Genomic DNA, 14,105 nt, shown 5'->3' on the forward strand with positions numbered 1-14,105 from the left:
CCATAACAGCTAATACTGCCAGAGAGAAAACTATCGGCTTCATCTCCAAGGGGGCCCAAACCCCTGGTTTTCCCAAACTTTGTGCGCCTTCCCTTACCTTTATATAACTCCATTTTTTCCACTGAGAATCATCATTATCGGTTATGGAAGATCAAAGAACGAAGAAATTGAAGATGGGTTATGTGGCAGCAAGTGTGGGATCAGTGGAGGCGTTGAAGGATCAGGGGTTCTGCAGATGGAACCATTCCATGAGGTCGATTCAGCAGCAGGCTAAGAACAATCCGAGGTCTTTTTCTCAGGCCAGGAAGGTCTCTTCTTCTTCATCTTCTGCCATGGGTTCAAGCGGAAAGAGAAAGCAGTCAGAGGAGTCCTTGAGGACTGTCATGTATTTGAGCTGTTGGGGTCCCAATTGAACCCAGCTGAAGAAGAAGAAGAAGAAGAAGAAGAAGAAGAAGAAGTTGAAATCTGATTGTTGTAAAATGATGGAAAATGTATATATGTAGAATATGAGGGAAATGATCTATCAAGTCCCATATTATTTTGAGAATTATTGCTGTTTTGTTCACTTAAGTTGTTGCTTAATCTTCCCTTGAGAGTGGAGACATGCTCTTGAACTTCATGAGAGAGTGAGAGTGAGAGAGAGAGTATTCTTGTTTCTCTTCCTTAAAGAGGGGAGGTACTTTCCCCATCTTCCAAACCATTGTTTGTCCAAAGAGTGTGAATAATTATAAAACTGTAAACACGATTTAAAACTAAGGTGTTGTTTGTTTTTTGACTGAATAGAAAAAGTTAAATATTTTGATTTTTTCTATTCAGTTAAAAGTAATTTATTGACATCAATAATATAATTAAATTAAACTTTTTGATAATAAGTTCACTTTAGTTATATTGATTAGTATCAATAAGATACTTTTAACTGAATAGAAAAAGTCAAAATATTTGATTTTTTCTATTCAACTAAAAAACAAACACCACCTAATTTTTTTTAAGGTGAAAATGGACAATGTTTACAAGGATGATGTGAATAGTTATAAATATTATAAACATCGAGTCTTTTTGGGATCAAAACGAATACTGTTTATAAGGATGAATGTGAATAGTTATAAATATTGTAAAATGTTTTAGAACTGAGTCTTTTTTAGGCTAAAACGGATGATGTTTGTAAAGATGAATGGAAATAGTTACAAAAATTGTAAACACGTTTCTTTTTAAGGTTAAAATGGACAATGTTTACCCAGAAGAATGTGAACGGTTACAAATAATAACGTGGGGTTTTATTAATCATATAAGACAAAATGATAACCTTGTTTTTATTTGATGCATTTGTAATAACTCACATCAAATCAAATAACGGAGAAAGTTACTAACACAATAAAGATTAGACTAAGGGCATGTTTGGTTACTATTTTTGAAAGTTATTATGAAAACAGGTTTTTGTGTTTTCAAAAAAAAAAAAATAAATAAAATTTGGGAATTGAATTCTAACAGTTTTCATCCTAAAAAAAAAAACATGTTTAATTGAGTTAATAAAAAAGTTTTTTAAAATAAATAAAATAAAAAACATGTTTGAAAGTTATTTATTATTTTAATTAATAAAGTGTTTTTTGCTGTTAACTTGATATTATAAATATATAAATAATTTTCATATATACAATTCATTTAAATTTAAAAAAATTATTCAATTTTGAAATTTTTACATCCGTTATAATTTTCTTAAACAAAGAATGACTTTATCACCATGTGTAAGTATATTAATTTCAATAATTTAAGGAAGAAGAAAAGGTTTGGGGTGAGGGTGTGATGGTTGGGTGAAACCCACCTTTGTAGAAACACAAAAAATAATCTATTCTTTTAATAATGAAAAAACAATCAAGACATCTTTTTATTGTTCTAAAATAAATGATTTTTAAAAACATAAAAAACAAAAACTCACCTCCTTCCCCAAATAAGTTTTTTGTGTTTTTTATTCTTGTAAATATTGTCCATTTTATAACAAGCTCTAACCCATTAACAATTGTGTCAAACCGAGTCTTCTTATTGGGGAAAACAGTGGGATGAATTTATCATGGCGAAAAATGGGGAGAAAGAAAGAAACCGAACCTAACTTTATCCTCATTCTGGGATGATGAGAGACAGAAGTTCCTTGGTATTAAACCACAGCGTCAGTGATACAAGCTTGGACTCTGGTTTCATCACCTCCTAGCTCCCACCCTATCTCCCTCTCTCTCTCTCGAAAATAATTTTCCCCTCTACCTTTCCTAATTGAATATATGCTAACATCATCTTGATTAAAGGCACATATTCATAGGAGAAAATCTCAGTAAAAAATTTTATTTATAAGAATCAAAGAACATCAAAAACTTTCCAACAATCTTATATTTTTAATCTATCAAGCAATTCTCATTTGCTTAAAATTATCATCCTTCTCTTTCGTATGCCCAAGTCACATATGCTATAATTTGGTAGTGTTTGAAATTGATTAAGGTTAAAATTGTAATTATGTTTGTAACCATGCTATCTTATGGTGCATAAAGATGATCAATTTTCTATCTTTTCTTCATAAAAGAAGCATTTTTTTTTTAACATTTTCGTAACTTCACTTTCAACTTTATATATACATGCATTGGAGTTAGCTACATCCAAAGAAATCAGATTTCTCTTTAGTTCTAAAACATGTATTATATCATTTAATATTTTTATAATATCATCATGTATTTTAATTCCAAAAATGTTTATCCTAAAAATCTTCCCACCTTCTATAAGTTGGGAGGTACCAAACCATTTCTTATTAGGAGACATATGATTATGAAAGGAGGATTGTGAATCATAGATTCATTCATCTTCTAAGTTACTAATAATAATTGAAATAACATTTGTATGCAATATTTAAAATTTTCTCTTCAACTATCACGTTATAAGAAGTAGAAGTTTTTTTTTTTTTCTTTAATTTCCTTTATGTTTCGGACAATTTCTCTCATAGTGTTATTCTTTATTGTAATTGAAACACTTGTTTATTTCTTTTGGACTTTGATTTAAATTTGGAATGACCTTTCTTGCTCCCTCTCTAGTTACCAAACCTCTATCTAAGCTTTCTTATCTACTCTTAGACATTTTTTTTTCTTCAATTCCTTTGAGTTTAAAGTTGCTCTAACATTTTTTATGGATAGAATATCTCCATCATACATCATAACATTCACAAAGTGCTTGTAAAAATTTGCTAACGAACTTGTCAAAATTATAGTTTGATTTATATCGCCAATTCTATTATCAATATTCTTTTAATTTATAATAGTTTTATTAACTTCGTCTAGATGGTTTTTAATTGATGTACATTCTTTCATTTATAGAGTAAGTAATGATTTTTTATATACAAGTGATTTGTAAAACACTTTATCATACATAGACTTTCTAATTTCGACTATAATTTGGAAATTATATCATTTTCTATAATTTCAAAAACGTATCTCATTACCCAAGTTCAATAAAATAACATTGTCTCTTTCTTTGTAAGTTTATGATTTTCTTTATTATACATTGTTATTGGTTGAGTCATTTTACCTTCTAATGCATTGGACAATTTTTATTAAATTAACAAGACACACATCTTAACAAACTACAAATTAAAATTATTTCTTTCATCAAAATTTTCAATTTTAAATTTTATCTTTCAGGTCTAACAACCTTAGCTTTGATAATAATTTATTATTAAAAAAATCATGGTAAAGAACATTTGCATGCAACATCTAAATTTTCTTTTATAGTCATCACATCACGAAGCTGTTTCTTTTATCTTTAATGTCAACCTAAATTAGAATGGAAACAAATGTTTGTTTATATATATATATATATATAATGCATAAAGGAATGCTTAGAATATCATTTATAATGAGATTATGAATGAATTGGGTACCTAATATCTTAGGTGGATCATCTATTCTAACAAGATTAATTTCTTGATCACAAAGAGTGATGTTTTCAACAGGATTAGCAAATTCAAAAAGAATTTCCTTATCAAAAAGCTTTGTTCTTATACCTTGGTTATCTACCCATAAGGGATAAATAGAACTTAAGAAGGGTATTCCTAGGAGAGCTTTCTCCTTAAGATCCTTAAATAGCCAAAAAGACGGGACAAAACACTGTTTGCTTTTTGACTAACTGTCATGAATAGTAATCTCGTGCATGAATACTGAATAGTGAATAGTAAAATTCACTTTTCCATCGAATTCCACCGAAAAACCCACTTTCTGTTGAGAAGACTTCTGACAGGCTGTTTTAGACTGTGTAGTCACATGCTTGTTGCTTTTGGTGCTGAAACTGCAAAGCTTGTAAAATATTTTTGATGTAAGACATGAGGCTGATGATTACTTAGATCTTCTTATTGGAGGAAGGATTCCTTCACAGTCGTCACCATTGTCTGGAAGCTAGCTTGTTAAATCATTAGATTCTGCATTTCTATAATTAAATCCAAGATGCTATGATGTTGAATATCATAAAAGCTTTTCGGATTTTTTTTGTTAAACATCAATTAGTTTAAGGGAGAATTACCGAATAAGGTAGGCTGTAAAAAATAATGACTATGAAGGCTCACTCTTTTAGAGGACAATTTTACCCTTTAATATGTTTTCTATATTATTTATAAATAAATTGAGATTGTCAATGATGTGGGGCCCATACGTGATGATAAGTACTGGTTGATAGGCAATCAATGGTACATTTCTCAGCTTGAAAAAATTGTTGTCACTTTTGAACAATCAAATGACTATTTAAAAATTTACTATTTTTTTTTTCAAAAAAATTGAGATTTTTCAAAGAACCTTATAAAAAAATAATTTTTAATATCTCATAAATAAAAACCATATCCTAAAGTTATTATATCGTTTTATATATAAAACATACAATTAAAAACTTTGTTATCGTAATATAATGAATAATTATTTTTTACAAGCACTTGTCAATTGAATAATATAGAAATATTCAATTGACTAATACAGACCTATTAAATGGAATAACTCACAATTATTCATTGGGTAATATAGCACGTGAAAAAATTAAATAAAAATAAATTAAATTATGTTGTAATATATTGTAATGATAGTGTATTTATATTGTAAGTAAAATGCATTTATGTCGTACCTTTATTTCATTACAAAAGTAATAATTCTAAATATGTTTATTCATACCCTATTGGTATTAACACATCGTATCAATATGTTAACAATATTTATTTAGTGTTTTGAAATTATTTAATAATTTTTGTATATATATATATATATATATATATATGATACCAACAACACCCAGGACAAGGTCATATGCAATGAAAACAGGAATTATGTTATGATTCAAAACAAAGAAGAGGGTTAGAAGCCAAACAAGATAAATAACCAAAGAAATTTAAAAAGAGAAGGAACCACAAACTTTTTAGTTCATAAATATAAAACCATCCATGATAGGAGGTAAACTTAAAATAATCTTGAAAATTTACATTATTTAAAGACCATCCATCATAGGAGGTAAATCTTAAAACATAGATACATAAGGAGAAATATCTTATAATGGGAGGAAAGCTTTGAAGAAAGCTTGGGGCTTGAAAGGCTTACATGATAAGAGAGAAAGAAGAGAAAAGGGAGAGCATAAGCTTGGGAGAGATTTCAGATCTAAAATTCTAGGTGCTTACAAATGAGGATTAAGGCTCCTTAAATAGCCAAAAAGAGGGGACAAAGCACTGTTTGCTTTTTGACTAACTGTCATGAATAGTAATCCCATGCACGAATAGTGAATAGTGAATAGTTAAATTCACTTTTCCACCGAATTCCACTGAAAAACCCACTTTCGGTTGAGAAGACTTCTGACAGGCTACTTTAGACTGTGTAGTCATATGCTTGCTGCTTTTGGTGCTGAAACTGCAAAGCTGTAAAATATTCTTGATGGAAGACATAAGGCTGATGATTACTTAGATCTTCTTATTGGAGGAAGGATTCCTTCACAGTCGTCACCATTGTCTGGAAAGTAGCTTGTTGAATCATCAAATTCTGCATAAGAATTTTCTTGGGAGAAGCTTGAGCTTACTTCTTCAAGGATTTTCTAGAAATCTTGAGGGGTCTTGGCTGCTGCGAGCATGGCTTGTAACTGTTGCTTTTTGAGGAGAAACTGAGACATATCATCACTGGCTGAGACTTGTGTGGGGTTCTTAAGGAAATACTGCTTAACTGCATCAATAGATGCATCATTTTTCAAGGCATCCCACCATTTAGTTTTAAAAGTCCTTCCCAAAGATGGAAAGGCTGCCAATTCATCTGTAATGACAATATAGTCCCACTGGACTATCCAAGTAAAGCCAAATTTGCTGAAAAAGAATAGTAAATGGGGAAAAGCTGAAAGTTCTCTAGGGATATCAAAAGAACTTCTGAATAGCTCAAAGCCATCCAGGATGGGCTTAGGAAGAATCTTAATAGTCGGACCATAATAAGTCCACCAACTGTAGAACCAAAATGGGAAAGAGGAAAACTGATTCTTAGATGGAAAATAGAACATCCATGAATGATGGAAGTCCCTATTCTGGATCATAAAAGCATTAAACCATGCTCTTTGATAATCCCAATAATTAAAAAACCTTGCCTTTGATGGTTCAGAAAATTCCCTTGAAAGATTAGGATTTCCACCCCATTGCTTGACAGTAAGAATCTTACAGATATGGCAGATGGAGAATGCCAAGCCCATATTGCTGAATTTATCAGCGCTATGCTTAATTTTAATAGAACCAGTTTCTGTAAGGACTGCTTCATAAAACTCTCTTGTTTTTAAAATATCACTAGAGGGATAATGAAAATTTTCTTGAAAAGCTTTTGCAGCAATCTCTCTAGGGTTTTCAGAGAAAAATTCTCTTTCAATAACCAAAAGAGGTTGATTTAAATCATTTTGCCAATATCTTGATTTTGTTGAAAGAGGTGTAGGGTTGGCAGCCACCACAATTTGCTTGTTTGAAAAAGAGGAGCTTGATGCTAATTCCTTTTGAGAGGGATTAACCTTAGTGACTTGCTTGAAGGTCTAGGACCCTAAAATGGCTGGGTACTGGGTGGCCTTGACTGGATTAGCTGGATCAGAATGATCATAATACAAGGTCATCATCTTGTTAGGCATAGGGTTAGAAGAATGAAGCCTTGCTTTTTCTTCTTCAACTTGTTAGCTCCATAGCATTTTATGGGGAGAAGGAGCTTGACTGGATTGGGTTTTTTGGTTAGGAGCTTGGGTATTCTTTTTAAGGGTCATGGTCTCGTGAACCCTGTAAATTCCACGAGTTGAGTGATTAGGAATGAAACTTTCTCCTTTAATAAACTAAATTTGAAAATTAGGGTTTAAAATAATCCAATCAGTTAAATTATACTTAAAAGCTATATACTTAATTGTTTTCTCAGATGTGAAAACAACTTTTAAAATTCCTTAGTTCAAAATATCAGTTTGAAATTTTGAAATGCATAAAGGAATGCTTAAAATATCATTTATGATAATATTATGAATGAATTGGGTACCTAATATCTTATGTGGATCATCTATTCTAACAAGATTAATTTCTTGATCACAAGGAGCGATGTTTTCAATAGGATTAGCAAATTCAAAAAGAATTTCCTTATAAAAAAGCTTTGTTCTTATACCTTGGTTATCTACCCACAAGGGATAAATAGAGCTTAAGAAGGGTATTCCTAGGAGGGCTTTTTCCTTAAGATCCTTGACAAGGATAAAAGTTTGCTTAATACAGATGTCATGGTTACGATTATGAACATATGTTAATTTATACTTAATGGCAAGTCTCTTGCTATTGACTCCAAATAGAGATTGACTAGTCTCTTCATATAAAGGAATAGGTACAAGACCTTCTTGAAGACAATTTTTAGTTGCTCCTGAATCTATCAAAGCAATAATATCAAAGACAAATTTATCTTTGACTACTATAGTAAGAGAGACTTCCCACCTCTGGAAGATAACCCTACTCATAGTATTCAAAAAAGTATCTATCTCATTATCATTAACATGAGAAGATTCTAGAATATTCATAAGGTTACTTTGGTTGACAATTCTATTGATTTGTTCTTGGAGATTAGAGAGACCTAAACCTATGAATTGTCTTAACTCCTCAATTTCCTTTTTATACTGCCTAACTTCATCATAAAGTTCCTTAATGCTAACTTTCTTGGGAGACTGTTGATCAAACCTGTTTAAGATATCATTAAGGTTATAAGGATTTACAGTCTTCTTAGCTTCTACCGTAACAACAGATTTCTTATAAAATTCATAAAGATTTTGCTTAGTCTTTTCATCTTCAACTTTCCTTAAAGTATCTAGGATAAATTCCTGATCTTGACTTATGACATCTATAGTTTTAGGACGACAATTACAATTACCCTTAATACATTCTGCTTGGTCACTAGAAGATTGGCTAGAAACTTCACCACTACTGTCTAGTTGGTTAATGTCATCTTCATTATCTGAATCAGTCCTTGATTCAGAATCTGTGGAGTTTAACATTACCTTACAAAGCATATTTTTTAGGTCATCTGAGACACTTAAATTATTAATCTTTTGCTTAACTCTACAATCTTTTTTATAATGGCCAACTTTGCCACATTTAAAACAGATAATTGGCTTGACATCTAAAGGAGTTTCTACCTTTTTCTGGGTATCTTTGTTGACCCTTCTTTGGACGTGTCTTGACTGCTTAGTATCATTCATCCTATAGTTGTCATAGGTACCTCTCTTACTGTGGTAAAACTTATCTTTGCTAGGCTTCCTGTTTGGTTTTTGCTTAGAGTGAGGCATAGTTTCCTTTTGGCTGAAACCAAACTGGCTACAGAATGATCCAAATTCATTCTTGTAGATTTTTTGTTCATTCTTCATTTGTTGCTTAAACTTGAAGTCATTGCACAACTTAATCCCTTCAGCTGTGATAGTGCTTATAATCTCACCATAGGTTATCTTATCATAAAGGATTTGACCATTATACTGTTCCCTTATCTTAATCCTAATTCTCTCAGAGAAAAGCTTGGGTAATCTTGAGATGAATTTTTCTTTCCAAAAAGACTGGTTACAATCTGATCTTAGCATGACTTTGGTTAGGAAGACTTCCTTATACCACCTAAAATCATGAAGCTTGGGACACTTAAGGTTGGTTAAGAGATCTGCAGTTTTATCCTTAATTTTTGCAGGATCTCCAATGAAGTGCTTGGATATAAAGTAGATTATAGTAGCCATTGCATCCTCTATATCTTGGCCATCTTTGTCCTTAACAACTTCACTATTCTCATTAATCCTATAGGCTTTTAGGATACTATTTCTATTATCAAAAGTGAGATAATTATCCCACCAACCCTTAAGCTAACTTGTAAACCCAGCAACAATGGTCTGAGCTACAGCATGATCTGGTAGTCTATTGTTTAATTTATAGGTTGTACTTACCATGGTCATTTCTTGAAGCTTAGTGAGTATGTTATACTCGGTCATACCGTCTATGTTCCATTCATAGATAGTACCACTGGTGTATGAGGCTTGAGTATATTGATTTCTTTCCTCAAACTGCATGTCAGGAAAGGTAGGTTTAAGATAGTAATTCCTAGTCTTAAAGGCTTCCAAATTGTTAATATTTTTTGAAATAGTTTGGTTATGGGGTTCCTCAAACATCTTAATTAGCTCATCAGCTTCTTCTTGTGAACTAATATCACATTTAACCATATTGATTCTCTTATGAGGTTGGATAGTCAAAGGGGCAACAAGATTATCCTTAATCTTCTGATTAATCTTATCGACCAAAGCCTGGTTGATTTAGGGATTTTCCTGGAATTCCTTAGAAAATTCAAAAGACTTAATTTTATTAGTGCTCTTAGTGTTATTAACACGCTTATAAGGATAATCTGGATATTCCTTTTGTTTGAAAAGTTCAAACCAAATCCAAAACTTAATATTTTTCTTTTCTTGTCCTAAGTAGGCATAGAATTCTTCTTGATAAATGACTCTAATGACTTTAGGGATAGTGCTAAAGAACCAATCATTTCTTTGCTTATTGACTTCAGAATAGAAGTCATTTCTTAAGAGATCCTTGTTGATCTCAAAGTCCTCATCATATAAGCTTATTATGTTAATCATCTGGGAATAGGTAGGAGACATAACAGGGGACTCATCCTATTGGGATTCCTGAGTAGACTCATTTTCCTCTATGTAAAATGGTCTAGCCACGTTGGTGTGACTTCTAACACCTGTTAGCTTAATGTTCTTACGATTTCCTGAGCTGGATCCTTCTTCTTCCCTAGTGGTTCTAACTGGGATAGAAGAGCTTGAAGCTCTAGAGGGTTCATAAACTAAAACTCTAGGAGTGTTAGAATGTTTGAAAGAGTTGGAGAAAACCAGTTTTCCTCCTCCATCAGGATATTGAACAATTTGTTCAATCCTTTCAGATCACTGTGCAATGGCTGGAACGACATTAGCAAAATGCCAGTTTTTAGGAAACTCAACATCTTTCCACAAGATCTTCTTGGGAATGATGAAATTTGACTTATTTAGGATATCTGAGTGAAAGTAAGTGGTCTCACCTTTAGGGCTGGTGCAAAGAGCCCCAGATCCAACGCTTGTGTTCATGCTCTTATAGGCAAACCTGGTTATGATAGAAACAGGACTGTTTCCTGGTTTGATATTAAAGTCATGGGTCTTAATATGCAGGACAACAGAATCTAAGATGTCTGCATCTCTTATTCTAACTATGAAGTTAAGATAACATTGGAAATATACTGGGTCATCATTCAGTCCAGCTTGGACTGCGCCTATAATAGAATCTCGATATTCGAGATGTCTATTATCCCTTAAACACATGACAATAGAGGTGTTTAAACCTAATCTTGTCAAAGGCTTAACTGCTACTTGAATCATACCAAAGTGTATGAAATTATAGCCATCTTTCTTATGCTTTTCAATGGAGCTGTTATCTAAAAGTCTTATGATTTGGTCGTCTTGTTCTAAGCTGATTGACATTTCAGAGGTCTTGATGGTATAATCTGTGAAAAACTTAAAGGTTCATTTTTTATAAATTTCTTGATTAGACACATTGGGTAACTTCCAGTCATTTAAATCATTTTGAATCTTAGGATAATTGATCTCTTCACTGTTTACAACAACATCTTGAGAATCATTAGATCTCCTAGACATGGTTCTAAAAATTGAACTCATTTTAGGGTTTTGATCTAGAGCCTAATAGCATATTGACAAACTTTATGAGACGTCACCCCAACCCTCTTACAGCCTAACAAACGCCTATCCACGGCTAACAACGGTATATATATATATATATATATATATATATATATATATATAAACTACATGAATTCAAATTAGTTTTTCATTTGGTTTCAGAAATTATTTATGATATAGGTATGTTGTGAAATATATTATGATCATACAAAATTACCATTTTTATAAAAAATTTCATAAATTTCTTAATTAGGTTTTATTGTAATGTATTGTAATGTAAATGTATTTATACTGTAATTATAACATATTTTTGTTGTACCTATATTTTATAATAAAAGTAATAATATTGAGGATCACCTTTTATACCTTATTAATATTTAACATATTAAATATATTAACATCATCTACTCGATGCATTGAGAAAAAAAATTTATATGAAAATTAAAAAAAAAAAAACATTATGCAAAGGAAAAAAAATCATATAAATTTTTTAAAATTATTTTATTATAAAAATAAAAAATAATTAAACCTTCTTTATCATTTTCTTATTTTTTTAGAGAATTTGAATGAAAAATTAAACATTTTATCTTCCTTAAATTTAATACAAAAACATAATTTATCAATTTAAAATTATAATATATATATATATATATGAAAAAATCATCATTTTTATTATATAATTATAAAACTTATTTTTTTCTTCATAAAATTAAAAAATAGAATAAAAATAAAAAAGGTAAAAAAACAATAAATGATATTTTGAAAATATTTTTGTTTTAAATAGTAAATTTAATTAACAAATTATATATAATTGTAAGGGTTAAACCGAAAATTTTGATTTAAAATTTAAATATCAATAATTACAATAAATATGGGACCTATGTACTATAAATGTATTGACAAATCAAGTGAAGTGCTTTAAATGCTTTGAATTTTAAAAGTTTTAGTTAAAGGGTAGTTTTGATATATTAAGCCTATTAAAGTTTTCCCCAATAATTATTAGGGAGAATTATGTTTTGGGGGTAGATGGGTCCTCAAATTAACAAAAGATCCATATAACTCTTCAAATTGAGTTGAAGGATATGAAATAATAATGGACAAATATACCCTTTAAGAAGATATATAAAATATTTTATAAAATTAAGTTAAATATTTTTTTTAATGATTTTTTTTTCAAAAATACTACATTAAATAAAAGTAGTTTTCAAAAATATTAAATTAAATAATTTTTTTTCAAAAATATTAAATTAAAATTTTTTTTCAAAAATATTAAATTAATTTTTTTTTCAAAAATATTAAATTAAATTAAAGTATTTAAAAAAATATTAAATTAAATATTTTTAAAATATTAAATTAAATAAATTTATTTTAAAAAAATATTAAATTAAATAAAAGTATTTTAAAAAATATTAAATTACATAAAAGCATTTTTAAAAAATATTAAATTAAATAAAAGTATTTTTCAAAAATATTAATTTTTTTCTTAAAATCAACAAAGGGCATTTTTGGAAATATTGAAGGATGATATCCTTCAACTCAATTTCCATACTTTCATTGGGTCTTAGACTCAATTTGAAGAGTTACATGGACTTTTTGTTAATTTGGGGGCCCATCTACCCCTAAAACATAATTCTCCCTAATTATTAAAAGATATCACCCTTTCTAATAATTGTTTTGCCCGGCCCACCATTCGGGGTAATTCTCCCTTAGTTTAATTACTAAAACTGATGAAAATTTACCTTGCAAAAAGTGGATACCCTCTTATGTCTAAATCCGGATATCAAAAGCCTAGCATCATGTCCCTTGGATGATTTTAGTAATGGGTCTTGCGGTGGTAGAACCTAGTTCGAGGGAGATTTTAACATAAAGAATGATATTGATGATCCAAAACTTTTTTAATTTAAAGAAGTAGTTGATCTATGGCCACCCTAGTCCACTAATTGAAGAACTCATACCAAATATATCCTTTGGTGAATCCGTAAAAAACTTGAACTACTAACATACTTTCAAAAAGAAAGGTAAAGGCTAAGGAGCATATTGAAACTTAAAAGTAGAAAAGTTTATTTATTTGTTTTTTAAAAAGGGTTTTTTTGGAAGTAAATCCAATTCTTGGGTTTTGATTCAGAACCCAATTATTCCCAAATAGGTGACCCAAAATCCCTAAAGAAAAAGGGGGATGCCTTTTGCAAGAGGGGCACATGGGAGCATCAGTGGGTCTTCCCATGTTGTAGTTCAAATGCCACTACAAGAATATGTTCTCACATCATAACATATCATGCCCCTCTCTCCCTCTCTCATGTTTCACATCAATTATCATTTTAATCTTTTTCTTTTAAGATAAAGTAGGAAAAACCATCATTTTTAATCATATTATCTCCTTATTCTCCTTTTTGTTTGTTGTAATCACATCTTACGATCTCTTTTTTTGTCAATTTTTTATATATTTATATTATTTTTTTAAAAATTATAATTTTATTTTTAATTTTAATTTAAAATGAAATTAAAATTAAACTATTCGAGAGGAATTCTTAAAGTTGTCATATTTTAAAAATATTTTTCCTTCAATTTTTGAAGAATCTTTTTTTAAATGTTGTAAAATTTTCAAAAAAAAAATTCCAGTAAAATTGTTGAAAATGGGGCCCAAAAAGTGGGACGTGAAAGACACCAATGAAATCGAGCTAAATCCATATTTTGAGATCCGAACTGTCGTCCCAGTCAGCAAGTGGTCCCCACCACATCACCCACCAAGGCACCAACCACAGCCATTGCCACTTCCCAATCAAAAACTACAAAACCCAGCCAGCTTCGAAACGTCGTCGTTTTGATAACGACAGTACATTATTCACCGTACAGGCATACACAGATAAAAAGGCCAT

Source organism: Vitis vinifera, chromosome 12, assembly GCF_030704535.1.
Source record: "Vitis vinifera cultivar Pinot Noir 40024 chromosome 12, ASM3070453v1".
NCBI lineage: Eukaryota > Viridiplantae > Streptophyta > Magnoliopsida > Vitales > Vitaceae > Vitis > Vitis vinifera.